Source organism: Lontra canadensis, unplaced genomic scaffold (genome assembly GCF_010015895.1).
Source record: "Lontra canadensis isolate GAN:19392208 unplaced genomic scaffold, GSC_riverotter_1.0 scaffold201, whole genome shotgun sequence".
Lineage (NCBI taxonomy): Eukaryota > Metazoa > Chordata > Mammalia > Carnivora > Mustelidae > Lontra > Lontra canadensis.
The window spans coordinates 895,722-909,200 of NW_022631195.1; positions in this window are offsets into that span (position 1 = coordinate 895,722).

The following is a 13,479-nucleotide window of genomic DNA, read 5'->3' on the forward strand; positions in this document are numbered from 1 at the left end:
CCGGCTTCCCAGCCCGCAGTGCCGCCCCTGGACAGGCGGGGGAGGAGGCCGGGGGGTGGGGGGTGGGGAAGGGGGGAGCGGCTCCGTCCCGGGCCCGGAGGCTGCGAGTGGGTGCAGGGCTGGCCCGGCTCCGCGGCCCCCTTCCCCTCCCCCCCACCGCCGCGGCGGAGCTTCAGTCAGCGACCCCCCATGCCCCTGGGGGTGGAGGCGCCGGGCCCGGAGAACGCGGCGGCGGCGGCGGCGGCGGCGAGAGCGCCAGCAGCTTCAGCACCGCGGCCAGCGCCGGCCCGGCCAGCACCTCGGCCAGCGACCGGGCGCGCTCAGCCTCGGCGGGCGGCGAGGGGCGGGCCGCGGGTGCTCTGTCGCCAGGCAGGGGTCCTCCGCGGGGGTCTCTGGGAGGCTTGCTTTATTGTTCTGCAGCCGGAGCGAGCGGCGGCGGCGGCGGCGGCGAGCGGGGGGCGGGGGTCCTCGGGGGGAGGGGTGCGCAGGGAGGGCGGGCCGAGGGAAGGAGAGAGGGAGGGACGGGGGCTCCGGGGGCGGGGCTCAGCACTCGGACAGCTCCCGGGCCCGGCCTCCTGCGCCCGCGGCCGCCTCTGCCTGCGGCCGGGCCCAGCCTCTGGCTTTTAAAGCCCAGAAGCTGAGGGAGGGGGAGAAGGGGAGGGAGGAGAGGCCGGCGGAAATGGCTGCGCGGGGCCGGGCCCGTCCAGGGTCTCCTGGGAGGGGTCTTGGGGATGCCGCGGCCCCCGCATGTGTGGATTTCCCCCGAGCAGCTTCGGGAATGGAGGCCCAGCGGTCTGCGGCATTGTCGTGCGTGGGGGGAGAGGGGGAAACAGGCCTGGGACTCGAGAGCCCCAGACTTTGGATCTTGTGGGGAGGAACGCAGGGCGGATCCCAGGCTAGTCCAGCCTGCCTGGCTTTCGGGTGGGGAGGCTGGCGATCCTAGGGGCCGGGCGGGGGCGGAGGGGAGGCGAAGGAGCGAATGCTGAGGCAGCGAAAGCGCAGTGTGGAAGCGCGGCGCGCGCCCCGTGCCGCAGTGTCTCCCTGCCACTCGGTCACCCGGGCTGACCTCGCGCCCGCTGGAGAGGCCTCCCCCCTCCGCCTCTTTCCCCGGGGACTGAGGTCGAGCGCCGCGGCGACGCAGCGAACGGGCTGTGAAGCGGGAGAGGGGCTGCCATGCCCTTGCTCTAGAAATTCGACTTCGTGGTGGTTTTACACCCTTCCGCGCGGCTGCAGCTCCCCCCCGGCGGCTCCGCAACCAGGCGGATAACCCTTCCCCAGGCCGCCCGCCCGGAGTTTGCAGCCCCCATGACGTCAGCCCCAGCCGCCAATGGCCGGGTGCGGGGGTGTCGGGGGCTCCAGGCCGCACAATGGCTGCGCGTGGGGACATATGTCCTCAATTAGGACCCGGAGCTGCCATTGTCCCCTCCCTCGCCTGCGCCGGATGGCTCGGGAGTCCACGCTCGGAGCGCGCCTCCGCGCGACCCGCTGTCACTGAGGACCAAGGTCGCGGGGTGGCTCCGGGGAGTGTCCGGGCGCGGCCGAGCCGGGAGCGCGTGCACGGCGGGGGCGCGCGCGTGCACGGCGGGGGCGCGCGCACGGCGGGGGCGCGCGCGCCCCCGCCGCTACACGCAGTGACCTTGTGCAGGGCGGCGCGGCGGGACCGCGGGCCCCGGCCGGGAGCGCGCGGCGGGCGGGCCACTCCGGGAGCGCGCGTGCGGGGGCGTGCCTGGAGGGCTGAGCGCGGCGCCGGGCTTCCTCCCGCGGCTCGGCCCCGCAGGCGAGCAAGTGTGCGTGCGAGCGAGCTGGCCCCGCACGGGGGGCGCGGCGGAGACCACAGGCCCGCTTTGTGGCCCTGGCCGCGGCCGCGGCGGCATATCCATCTTGCGTGGCAGGCGTTCCCGAGGGGTGGGGGCGGGGCGCCGCCGCCCCCTTATCGCGGAGTCACAGCCGGCGAGGCCCTAAGTGGGGGCGGGGACGGGACCCCCCCCCTCGGCCGAGCCTGTCGTCCCTGCTCCCTCCCAGGAGGGCCCGGCCGAGGCGCAGCCGGAGGCGCGGGGCCAATTAGCATTTTGATTGCGGGACTGGGGGCCCATCTGGACCGAGGCCTAATTACCGGGCAGACCCTCCGGGCGCGGGCTGGACGTGCCCGGCACAGTCCCTTCCGCAGCGCCACAGGCCCCCGCCCCAAACTCCTCCCGGACAACCGCCCCTGCCTCCTCTCTGACTTCATCCCTGTTCCCTCCTCTAGCCCCAGTCACTTTATCCCTGTGCTCGTGTGTTCCTGGCCCCTTCCCTCATTCTCCCGCTCGGCTGCCCATCCTCTTGTTCACGCCCTCTGTTCGTGCCCCTTCCCCTTTTCCGTCGTTTTTCTGTTCCTCCATCCAACCTCCCTGTCCCTCCATCCCCTGGTTCGCTGTCCGTGTCCCTTTCCCTCTCTCAAGTTCCCCGCCCCCCCCTGGCTCCCAACCTTCTTGACGGACAAGTCGTCAGGGCCCAGACACATGTGTCCCACGGCAGGGCGATCCCGAGGGGACTATGCGGGCAGGCCTTGATCGTGCTCGCTCAGGTGGAGTCCGCAGCCCCTGGAGGCGCCTGGCGGGGAGGGGCAGGTGGGCCCAGGCCTCGGCCATCAGCCCGCAGTGGCTGGGTTGCAGAGCACACATGCGGCCCTTCTCAATTACTTGGGCCTCCTCGCTCCGCCTTCTTTCCAGCGCCCCTCCTGCCTCTACCAGGATCTCAAGGTCGCTGCGCCCCAGTCTTGGGGTCCAGCTGGGAGGGACTGGGGAAGGAGATGGTGATTCTCATGCTTTTGGAAACTTTCAGCTGTCCTCCACCAGAGGCCACCCTGAATCTCTCCCACTGAGGGCTGGAGGCCAGAGGTTGGGGGGGGGGTGGCTTTGTTGCAGGGGAGGACAGGGGAAGATAAGGCTGCTTTGGCCTTGTCTGGACCCAGCCAGCTGAGGGTTACTCCAGCCCTCAGGGCATTAGCACCCAGGGTGCTTGGTCTGTCCCGCCTGCCCCCATAGAGCCTCTGGTCCTCGGAGACTCTGTCGCCTCCGTTCTCTCCCCTCCGTCCGAGTCCATGTTGCAGCTAGGCCCAGACTCTTACCCACCTGGGGTGAGGGAATGCAGTGTTGGTTCTGTGTCCCTCTATATCCCTCTGCTTCTGGGCATGCCACCTCCAATCCTGCACAGGTCCCCTGCTGCTGGAAGGCCAGGCTTTAAAGGGGAGACTCACTGAGTTATGTCCCCAGCATCTGGCCCCCAGCAGAGCCAAGATCCCTGTGTTTGCTCACTCCTGAACCCTGTGGTCACCTTCTCATCCCCCTCCACTCCAGCAGGGCTCCAATCCAGTCTAGCCTAGCCTAGAGGGTCCACTCCTCTTTCTGGATCCCTCTCCCTGACTTCCAGGATCCTACTCTAGCTAGGAGCCTGTTTTGGTCTGGCCCCTTGGCACCCCAACACCCCCCTCCTCAGCCTTCTCTTCAGTAAAATGGGGGATGGGGTGCTTTCCTGAAAACCAGTTGGAACCCTGTGTGCATAGTGGGCTATCCATGACAGCTCATTCTGTTTCCCAACAGTGAGGTGAGACTTGCCGCTCAGAACAACCACTCCCCACCTGCTCCTAGAACCCATGGGCAGCCCAGGACACAGGTACCAACCAGAAAGACAGACCAGGTCATAGGTTGGATCATGAGAGCAGGAGGGGGTAGAGCCCAGGCCTGGGAGACAGTTGTGAGCTGTAGCCTCTGTCCAGAGGAGCTGGGGTTGTGTTGAGTCTGAGGAGCTACCCAGAGGCCAGTGGAGAAAAGCAGAGCGGCTGGGGCTGGGCGCATCCGGGTTTGGGCTTTTCCCAGGTGAGCTTCTAAAAGGTGCACCAGAGCCCAGGGGGTTTGCAAGAGAGAGGTGACAGTGATCGTGGGATCTAAATGGGGCGAGGACATGGCAGGGTGGGGGCCCGGGGTGCCGCGGTCAGCGTCTGCAGGACTGAGCTGGGGGCTAGGCGATGGGCTGAGAAGGGGGTGTCGAGTTGAAATGGCAGAGTGGGGGTGAGGGGAGACAGTTACTGATGGTGACAGGGTCGGGGCATAACGGGCAGAGGACGAGGTCGCTGGCAGGAAGAGGAGGTCAGGACTGAGGGGCAGGAGTTGAAGGGCGGTCAGGAGAAGTTGAGACCACCAGGAATTCATCCCTGGCTCAGCGACGGGGCGGTGCCCACAGCAAGGGCTGGTGTGGGCGGTTGGCACGGCGGTTGGCACAGCGGATGGCTCGCGTCGGCTGGGACTCCTGGAGGGAGGAGTGGGGAAGGGGCCGCAGGCCACAGTGAGGAACAGGGCCGGTGGGTGCCCCCCTTCCAGGCCAGGGGGCTGAGGTGGGGAGAGAAAAATCAGCCCTCAGAGAAGGCTGGCGGGAAGGGAGCAGGGCAGAGGGGAGCAGGGTTTCCCAAGGGAAAGCGAAGGCCCAGCAATGGGGCTGAGGTTCTCCGTGGGAGGGGCTGCTGGTGAGCGGCTCCAGGCTTGTGAGGACAAGGGCTTGAGGCAAAACAGGTCCCTCCTGGGACAGGAGCTTCCACACTACAGAGGAGAACGAGGCAACTATAAATGTCTACTCGAAAAAGACAAGGTAGGGTCCTGGGTGGCTCGGTTGGTTAAGCAGCTGACTTCGGCTTCTGGCATGATCCTGGAATCCCAGGATCCAGTCCCACATCGGGCTCTCTGCTTGGCGGGGAGTCTGCTTCTCCCACTGACCTCTCTGCCTCTCTCTCAAATACATTTTTTTTTAAATCCTTAAAAAAAAAAAAAGACAAGACAAAGAGCAAATATCGAAGTAGTAGAAAACATTTGTATAACAATGGGTTAATATTCTGATTATAGAATAGCTACTATAAATGAACTCTACAGAATGAAAATGCTGAGACCCCCCCCACACACAGGCAATTTACCACACAATAAACAAGAGACCTTACTGGGAAAGACATGCAAATTAAACAAGATGCAAATTTCAGGGTGGGTTTTTGTTTTTGTTTTGTTTTGTTTTTCTATGATATTTTTATCATAGAAAATATCAGATGTGGGACCCCTGGGTGGCTCAGTGGGTTAAGCCTCTGCCTTCGGCTCAGGTCATGGTCTCAGGGTCCTGGGATCGAGTCCCGCATCGGGCTCTCTGCTCGGCGGGGAGCCTGCTTCCCCCGCCTCCCTGCCTGCCTCTCTGCCTACTTGTGATCTCTGTCTGTCAAATAAATAAATAAAATCTTTTAAAAAAGAAAATATCAGATGTGTGCAGAAGTGCAGAAAGTCGGATAAGATGGGCCCATGTGTGCCCATCAGCACCATCACCTGAGACCGGCTCACAGGCAATCTGGTTTCCTTTCCGTTCCCATCTCTCCCCCAAATCCCAGATGTTGTATCACAAAATGCCACTTTTGTAAGTAAGCAAAGAAAGACAGGAGAGCGCACAGGGTCCTGGGCGTTGTATGAGGCAGCCCTGCCTCCTGCCCTGAGCTCACCCAGCTGGAGCTGGGGGCACCAGGACGTGTGATTAGGCACTGTCCCCTTCTTGGTTCAGGAAAGATGTCCCCTCAGCCTCCTGAGTCTTACGGCCACTGGAGAGGCTAGCAGCCCTGAGTGACCCAGGTCCTACTTCGTTCCAAAGGATTCACCCGCCTGACCCTGTTCAGACCCTCCAGCCTCATTTCAAGCCTGAGATAGGATTTCCATACAGCAAAATGTGTGTTCCATTCAGTTTTAACAAACTCAGTTGCTCCTGTATTAAGACACAGGATGGACGCCTGGGTGGCTCAGTCGGTTAGGCGCCTGCCTGCAGCTCGGGTCATGCTCCCAGAATCCAGGAACTGAGTCCTTCCTCAGGCTCCCTGCTCAGTGGGAGCCCGCTTCTCCCTCTGCCTGCCGCTCTTCTGCTGGTGCTCTCTCTCACGCGCTCTCTCTCTCGACAAATAAAATCTTTAAAGAAAAGAAAGAAGGACACAGAACACTTCCATTCCCCTCCAGGACAGTTCTTTGGGGGAAATTTTAAAGGAAACACAAGGGGGAGGGGGCGCAGGAGTGTGGGCCCTGGGGGAGGGGAGGAAGTGGGGGGAAAGAGAAGGTGACCAGAGGAAGTCAGGGACACCACGGGGGAGGCTGGGGCAGTGGGCAGTGAGCTGTCATCCTGCCTGAATTCCCTGGAAATTTGGTGTGGGGCGGTCTAGCAACTTTGTAATGTCCTTTTTTTTGGTAAGATTTTTTTTATTCATTTGCCAGAGAGGGAGAGAGAGAGCACAAGCAGGCAGAGGGAGAAGCAGGCTCCCCACTGAGCAAGGAGCCGAATGTGGGACTCGATCCCTGGACTCTGGGATCATGACCTGAGCCAAAGGCAGGCACTTAACCCACTGAGCCCCCCAGGCACCCAACTTTGTAATTCCTAATGCAGTGTAAACCTTTCCACCCTCGCCTCCCTGGCCTTCCCCTGCGATTGCACACTCTCAACATTTGCTCTAGAACACGCAGAAGAGGAGACTAATCAGAGAAAGACCTGGGCATGAAGTGAGCTGCGGCATGGCTTCACATGGCCCAAGATGTAGTAGGGGCCCTGAGAGGGAGGACAGATTGGGGAGAACAATGTAGAAATGATGGCCTAGAATCTTCCAGATTTGATGAAGATTATAAACTTACCAATCCAAAAAGGTCAGGAAGCCTCAAGCACAAGCTACGGGAAGGAAACCACACCCAGGCCCGCCATAGCCAAATGATCACGGGAAACAGTAGAAGCAGCCAGCAGGGTTGAGGAGTCAACAGACGCGTGTACAAGGAGCAAAGATGTGGCCGACACCGATCTCTCGGGGAAACACAGCGAGCTAGGAGAGACCAGAGCAACGCCTCTAACTGCTGGGAGGAAAACACTGCCAACCAGACTGGGATGCCCGGGGAGAACACCTTTCAAACACACAGGTTAGGTAGACTTTTCAGACATACAGAAGCTGTAAGGGTTCATCACCAGCTGAGCCACAGTATAAGAATCCTAAAGAAAGTCCTCCAGGCAGAAGAAAATGACGCCAGGTGAAAATCTAGATCTCCACAAAGAAATGGAATATGTGGAAATTGTAACTGAGAGGTAAACGTGAAAAGTTTGTTTCCTGTTATTTAGAAGATAATCTGCTGATTAAATAGAATTAACAATGTATGTGAGATTTATAAAAGACAAAAACAAATGCAGAACTGGCGAGCAGCGTCCAGGTGGGAGATGGAAGGAAGTACTCGCTGCGAAGGTAAGGGGTGCTGTCACCGGAATGTGGGCTGTGATACGTCAAAGATGTCTCTGTAAAGAGTAAAGAAATTAAAATAGCACAAATTATAGCTAATAAGCCAACAAAGAAAATAAGTCATACAAAATTCTCAACAAATCCAAAAGAAGGCAGAAAAAGAGGAAGAGGAAAACAGAAACAGTTGAGACCCACAGAAAGCACAGAGCAAGATGGTAGACCCACGGCCAGCATGTCCCTGATCACGTTAGATGTGACCGATCTGAGCATCCCAGCTACAAGGTGGAGGCCGTCGGGCACAAAAAGCAGGACCCAGTCAAATACTGTCTACAACAAGCCCATCTTACATATAAAAATAGGTTAAAGGAAGAGGATGGGAGAAGATATTCCACAAAAACACTAAAGGCTGGGGAGGCTGCGTTCCCATTAGACAAAGCAGATTTCTCAGTAAAGCACGTTGCCACAGATCGGGAGAGCCATTTCAAAGCAGGGGAGACCCATGGTAACTGCTACGGTCCTGGTTGAGAATGAATGAGACCCTGACACGTGGGCTGAGGACAGCTGGGTGGGTGTCCCCGAAGGTCTCTAATTTCCAGACCCCCTAATCTGGACCAGCAGAAGTGTTGCCTTCCGGTAGGAACTTGCTCTCCCTGGGGAGACACAGGGACCATTCCCTTTCCTGACCTTGTGTACACCCTTAGGGTCTGTCTCCACTTCCCACCACGAGGGCCTCGAAGGGAAGTCATAGCCTAACCTATCCCTGCACATGCTGTGGGCACAGAGAGAGGGGCACGTGCTGAATCCCCAAGGATCTGTAGTGGGTTACAGTGCTCTTCAAAATCAGTGTCCAGGAGGGGTGTACGACTAAGCCGTGACACACCTGTCCCTGCAGGTGGACCACATGCGTCCAGAAACCAAGGGGGTGAGAATAAGCATGGCTCCCCATCACCCCACAGTGAGCCCCTGAGGGTCTGGGCTCTCCATCCCTGTAGGTCTGGGGTCCGTCCCAGAGGATGACGGCTTCTGCCAGGGATGGTCCCGCTGCGCTGACGGCCACGGCTGCTCCCAGGACGCTCTGGCTCCTTGTGTCCAGGACCAAGAGGCCAGAAGAGGAGCGAGGTCTGTGACCACCAGGAGGAGGTCTGTGATGATGGGAGCGAGGGGTGTGCTGGCTTCTGGCAGCAAATGGACAAGTGTAGCCGCCCTCGCCCAAGAGGGTGTTTTTCTGCACCAAACACCAAAAACAGGCGGCATTGGCTTCGGGACCAGGTGACCAGCAGACATGGAGGACATTGTTGGCAGAGGCTGGAGAAAGGGGACCCGTGTTTGCAGAAAGGTCAGCAGGTGGTTGCCTGCTGTCACCTGGAAGGTAAGAAAACAGTGAACTGGGTTCTGGGCAAGGAGACTTCCAGCAAAGTGGTGGAAGCGCCTGTCACGTGTTGAATTGTGTCACCTGCAAAAAAGTCTATCAGAGTCCTAACCCCCAGTGTTTCAGAATGTGATGCTGTTTGGGAATAAGGTCACAGCCGAGGTACTTAGGTAAGAGGAGGCCGTTGCTGGAGTGGCGCCCGTTCAGTGGGTGCTTCTGCAAGGAGAAGAAGCGCACAAGACGCAAGAGCGTCCCGGGAAGACACGGAGACCCAGGGTAGACGAGGCAGGCCAGCCGAGGGGCGCGAGAGACCGCCGCACCCACAGCAGCTGGGGTGGGGGTCCGGAGCAGACTCCCTCAGAGACTCCAGAGGGAGTGGACCGTCCCGACACCTTGATTTCAGACTTGCAGTCCCCAGGGCGGCGAGAAAGTGAACTGCTGCGGCCCTAACCCACCGGCAGCCCTAGGAGGCGAGCAAGGTCCGCTGCTTTCCGCAACGAATGACATCACAAGCTGAAGAGAGACGAGTTTCGTTTTCGAGAAGAATTTAGGGAAGACGTTTCCCATCTAGGATTGCTGGGCTGAAACTAAAACATTTTTTCACTCCCAGTCTCCCCACCTTGCAAAAGCTACTCAGTGTAAGAAAATGACTTATTTCGCTCAGCACAGTATCAGGGTCAATCAGAGAAAGACAATGATCATATGGTCTCCCTGAGATGAGGAAGTTGAGAGGCAGGGAGGGGGGTCATGGGGGGCAGGGAAGGAGGAAAAAATGAAACAAGATGGGATTGGGAGCGAGACACACCGTAAGAGACTCTTAATCTTGCGAAACGAACTGAGGGTTTCTGAGGGGTGCGGGGGAGGGATGGGGGGCTGGGCGGTGGGCATCGGGGAGGGCATGTGCTAGGGTGAGAGCTGTGAGGTGTGTAAACCTGACGATTCACAGACCTGCACCCCTGGGGCAAATAATACATTATATGTTAATAAAAATAACTTTAAAAAAATTAAAAACAGAAAGAAACAGGCCCTGAGCAAAGATCAAGTCCAGGCACCACCGTGAAATGTGTTCTCAGTGTGAAGGTTAAGTCGAAAGTGGGGCCGTAAGAGGGCACCTGGGTGACTCAGCTGGTGGGACGTGCAACTCTTCATTTCGGCTCCAGTCATGGTCTCTGGACATGAGGTCGAGCCCTGCCTTGGGCTCCGCGCTCAGTGGGCAGTCTGCCTGTCACTCTCCCTCTGCTCCCTCCCTCTCCCCTCTTCTCAAAAATAAATAAATAAATAAATATTTTTTAAAAAGTGGGGCCAAAAAAAAGTGGTGCCATAAGACTTCTCATTCAGACTCCTAAGAGATGTAAAGCAGTAACTTTTCCCCCCCAAAGATCTTATTTATTTGAGAGAGAGAGAGCACAAGCAGGGGGAGGGACAGAGGGAGAAGCAGATTACCCCTGAGCAGGGAGCCCACTGAGGGGCTCGATCCCAGGACCCTGGGGTCATGACCTGAGCCGAAGGCAGACACTGAACTGACTGAGCCCCCCAGGCGCCCCTGTAAAGCAGCGTCTTATAGATCCTCTCATCCAGGGCTTCTAGGAATCTGAAGGACGAGGTCAACAGCATTCTGTCTTGCAAGTAGAATGAGGTCCGCCTGGAAGAGATCTCTTGGTGTAAATCTTGTTCAGTGTACTGGGTTATAATTTGATACATAGAAAACCTACATAGTTTTTTTTTTTTTAAAGATTTTATTTATTTATCTGACACAGAGAGAGATCACAAGCAGGCAGAGAGGCAGGCAGAGAGAGAGGAGGAAGCAGGCTCCCTGCTGAGCAGAGAGCCCGATGCGGGACCCGATCCCTGGACCCTGAGATCATGACCTGAGCCGAAGGCAGCGGCTCAACCCACTGAGCCACCCAGGCGCCCCGAAAACCTACATAGTTTTTTAAAATTTAAATTCAATTAGTTAGGGACACCTGGGTGGCTCAGTCAGTTAAACGTCTGTCTTTGGCTCATGTTATGATCCTGGGGTTCTGGGATCGAGTCCCACATGGGGCTCCTAGCTCAGCGGGAAGCCTGCTTCTCCCTCTGCTGTGCTCTCTCTGTCTCTGTCTCTCTCTCTCTCTGTTTGACAAATAAACAAAATCTTTAAAAAAAAATTTGTTTAAAAAAATAAATTCAGTTAATTAACATACAGTGCATTATTAGTCCTGGAGGTAGAGCTGAGTGACTGATTCATCTTACACAACACCCAGTACCGCTAATGTCCATCGCCCAGTTATCCCATTCCCCCCACCCTAAAACTACAGAGTTTTTTTTTTAAGATCTCATTTACTCATTAGAGAGAGCGCAAGCAGGGAGAGAGGCAGAGGGAGAGGGAGCAGCAGACTCCCCGAAAGCAGGGAGCCTGACGGGGGTTCCATCCGGACCCCGAGGTCATGATCTGAGCTAAAGGCAGACGTTTAAACATCTGCGCTCCCTAGGGGCCCCCATGGTTTTCAAAGGAACCCTACTATCTTGGATTACAAGAGACAGAGATTGTTCAAGATGAAAAAGCACCTGTAGGCTTCAAAAGTTCTGTCGGCAGAAAGCATTCTGGTCAAGAACGTGGGGCCTTTCCCAAGGAAGGATGACCCTGGACAGAGCCAAGAACCTAGAGAGCAGAGTCCAGAGCCTCCGAGAGCCACCCCTGGAGGACTAGCACAGGCGGCACCAATGGGCCCTCATCCGGGAAGCATCCCCGCAGGACAGCAGGCTGACTAGCAGCTGCACACCCACTTCGTTTCCGAGTTTCCACTGACCGTGAATGCTACACACTTTCCAACCCGTCCTTTTTTAAATTTTTATTTTTTTATTGTTTTAGAGATTTTATTTATGTATTTGAGAGCGAGAGAGCACTAGAAAGAGAGAACACGCACAAATGGGGATCAGAGGCAGAGGGACGAGCGGACTCCCCTGCTGGGCAGGGAGGCTGACCCCTGGGTCAAAGTCAGCCTGACGTGGGGCTCGATCCCAGGACCCCGAGATCATGATCTGAGCCAGAGGCAGACACTTAACTGACCGAGCCACCCAGGCAGCCCCATCCCTTTTTTCAAATAAACGTTTGAGTTTAGAGTGAATTAAGATTAGCAGAAGAGTTGCAGCTGTAACGCAAAGTCTTCCTGTCAGTCTTCCCTCACCTCCCCCCAAGGGCAGCATGTAGGTCTCTAGGGTACGTCCAGCACAGCCAGGAAGCCGGCTCCTGTGTCACACCTAGCTCCACTCCAGGCTTCATCCAGAGTCACTTTTTTTTAACCGACATTTTCTTTGTTTCAGGAACCAGTTCAAGGGACAACAGTGCATTTAGTCTCCTTACTTCCTGTGGTCTGACAATTTCTGCAATTTCTGTCTTTCCTTCTTCCTCATGACCTTGACAGTTTTGAGGAGTCCTGGTCACTTTTGTGGAATGCCCTTCAGCTGGGATTTGTCTGATAGTCTTTTGTGATTAGCCTGGAGTTTTGGGTTTGGGGAGGAGACCTCAGAAGTGATGTGGCCTTTTTTTTTTTTTTTTTTGAGATTTTATTTATTCCTTTGAGAGAGCGAGCACAAGTAGGGGGAGAGGCAGAGGGAGAGGGAGAAGCAGACTCCCCAAGGAGCAGGGAGCCCTGTTGTGGGACTCGATCCCAGGACCTGGAGATCATGACCTGAGCTTTAGTCAGACACTCAACTTGTGAACCACCCGGGCGCCCCATGATGCGATCTCAGTTCACCACAGCGGACGGACAGACTGTCCACAGGACTTCGAACCGGTGATGTTGATCTTGACACTTGCTTGCGGTGGTGTCTGCCAGGGTTTTCTACTGTAAAGTTACTATTTTTCCTTTCCCATACTCTAGTCTTTGGATGCAAGTCACCAAATCCAGCCCACGCTCAAGGCTTCCCCCATTTTAATAGAAGTGTTGATGGAAGACATTGTGTCCCTGTCTCATTAATGTACATTGTGTGTGTAGACAAAGAGAACTTTTTTTTTTCTTTAGCTCATGGGTCTCTGCACTGAGGACCCACACAGCTGTCTACGTCCAAGGACGGCTACCCGAGCAACATCGTTTGTACCTGGACCTAACTTAGATATAAGACCCTGGACCTGAGGTCTGAGCCGGGGACTGTGAGGAGATACTGGCAGTCCTGGGAGAGGCCCGGGGATGGACTGTGGTGGACTTCCCACATTCATGACCCTATAAAACTCCTGGTTCTCGTGTCCTTGCTAGACCCTTTCCACACTGACTCTGGGCTTGGACGTGTGACTTGCTTGGCCATGGGGCATGAGCACGGATGATGCACGCAGAGGCTTATGGGATTGGAGCCCACTGGGGCAGTTTTCTTGGAAACCAGTAGCAAAACAGTCTCCTGAAAGACGAGACACCACTTGAAAAGAGGCCCTGGAAGATGGGGACCTGCTTGGACATCAGGGCCCAGGCCGAGCCTCCAGCTGATGCGGCCACACGAGCAACACCAGCTTCAGGTGTGACCGGGGATGGCCCCGCTGAGCCCAGCCTGCGCACGAAACCGTGAGCGTCTGCTGCCGTGAGCCTCACATTTCGGGGGGCTGCTGATGTACCACCAGAGAATGAAGCTTTTTGCTCTTTGTCCTCAACTCCTGTTTCCACACTCTGTCCTCCCCGCTCAAGTCCCATAGTCCAAAACTGTAATCATTTCCCCAAACTCCACACTCATACTATATTGTCCTTATTAATTCCCAACCCTTGTTAGACCAAACCACCTCCCTACTCCATACCTACATCCAAGCAGCAAAACATTGCTAGAGAAAAACATAAAAACACACTCACTCATTCTTTAAATTTATGAACACAGGGCCTCTGGGGGA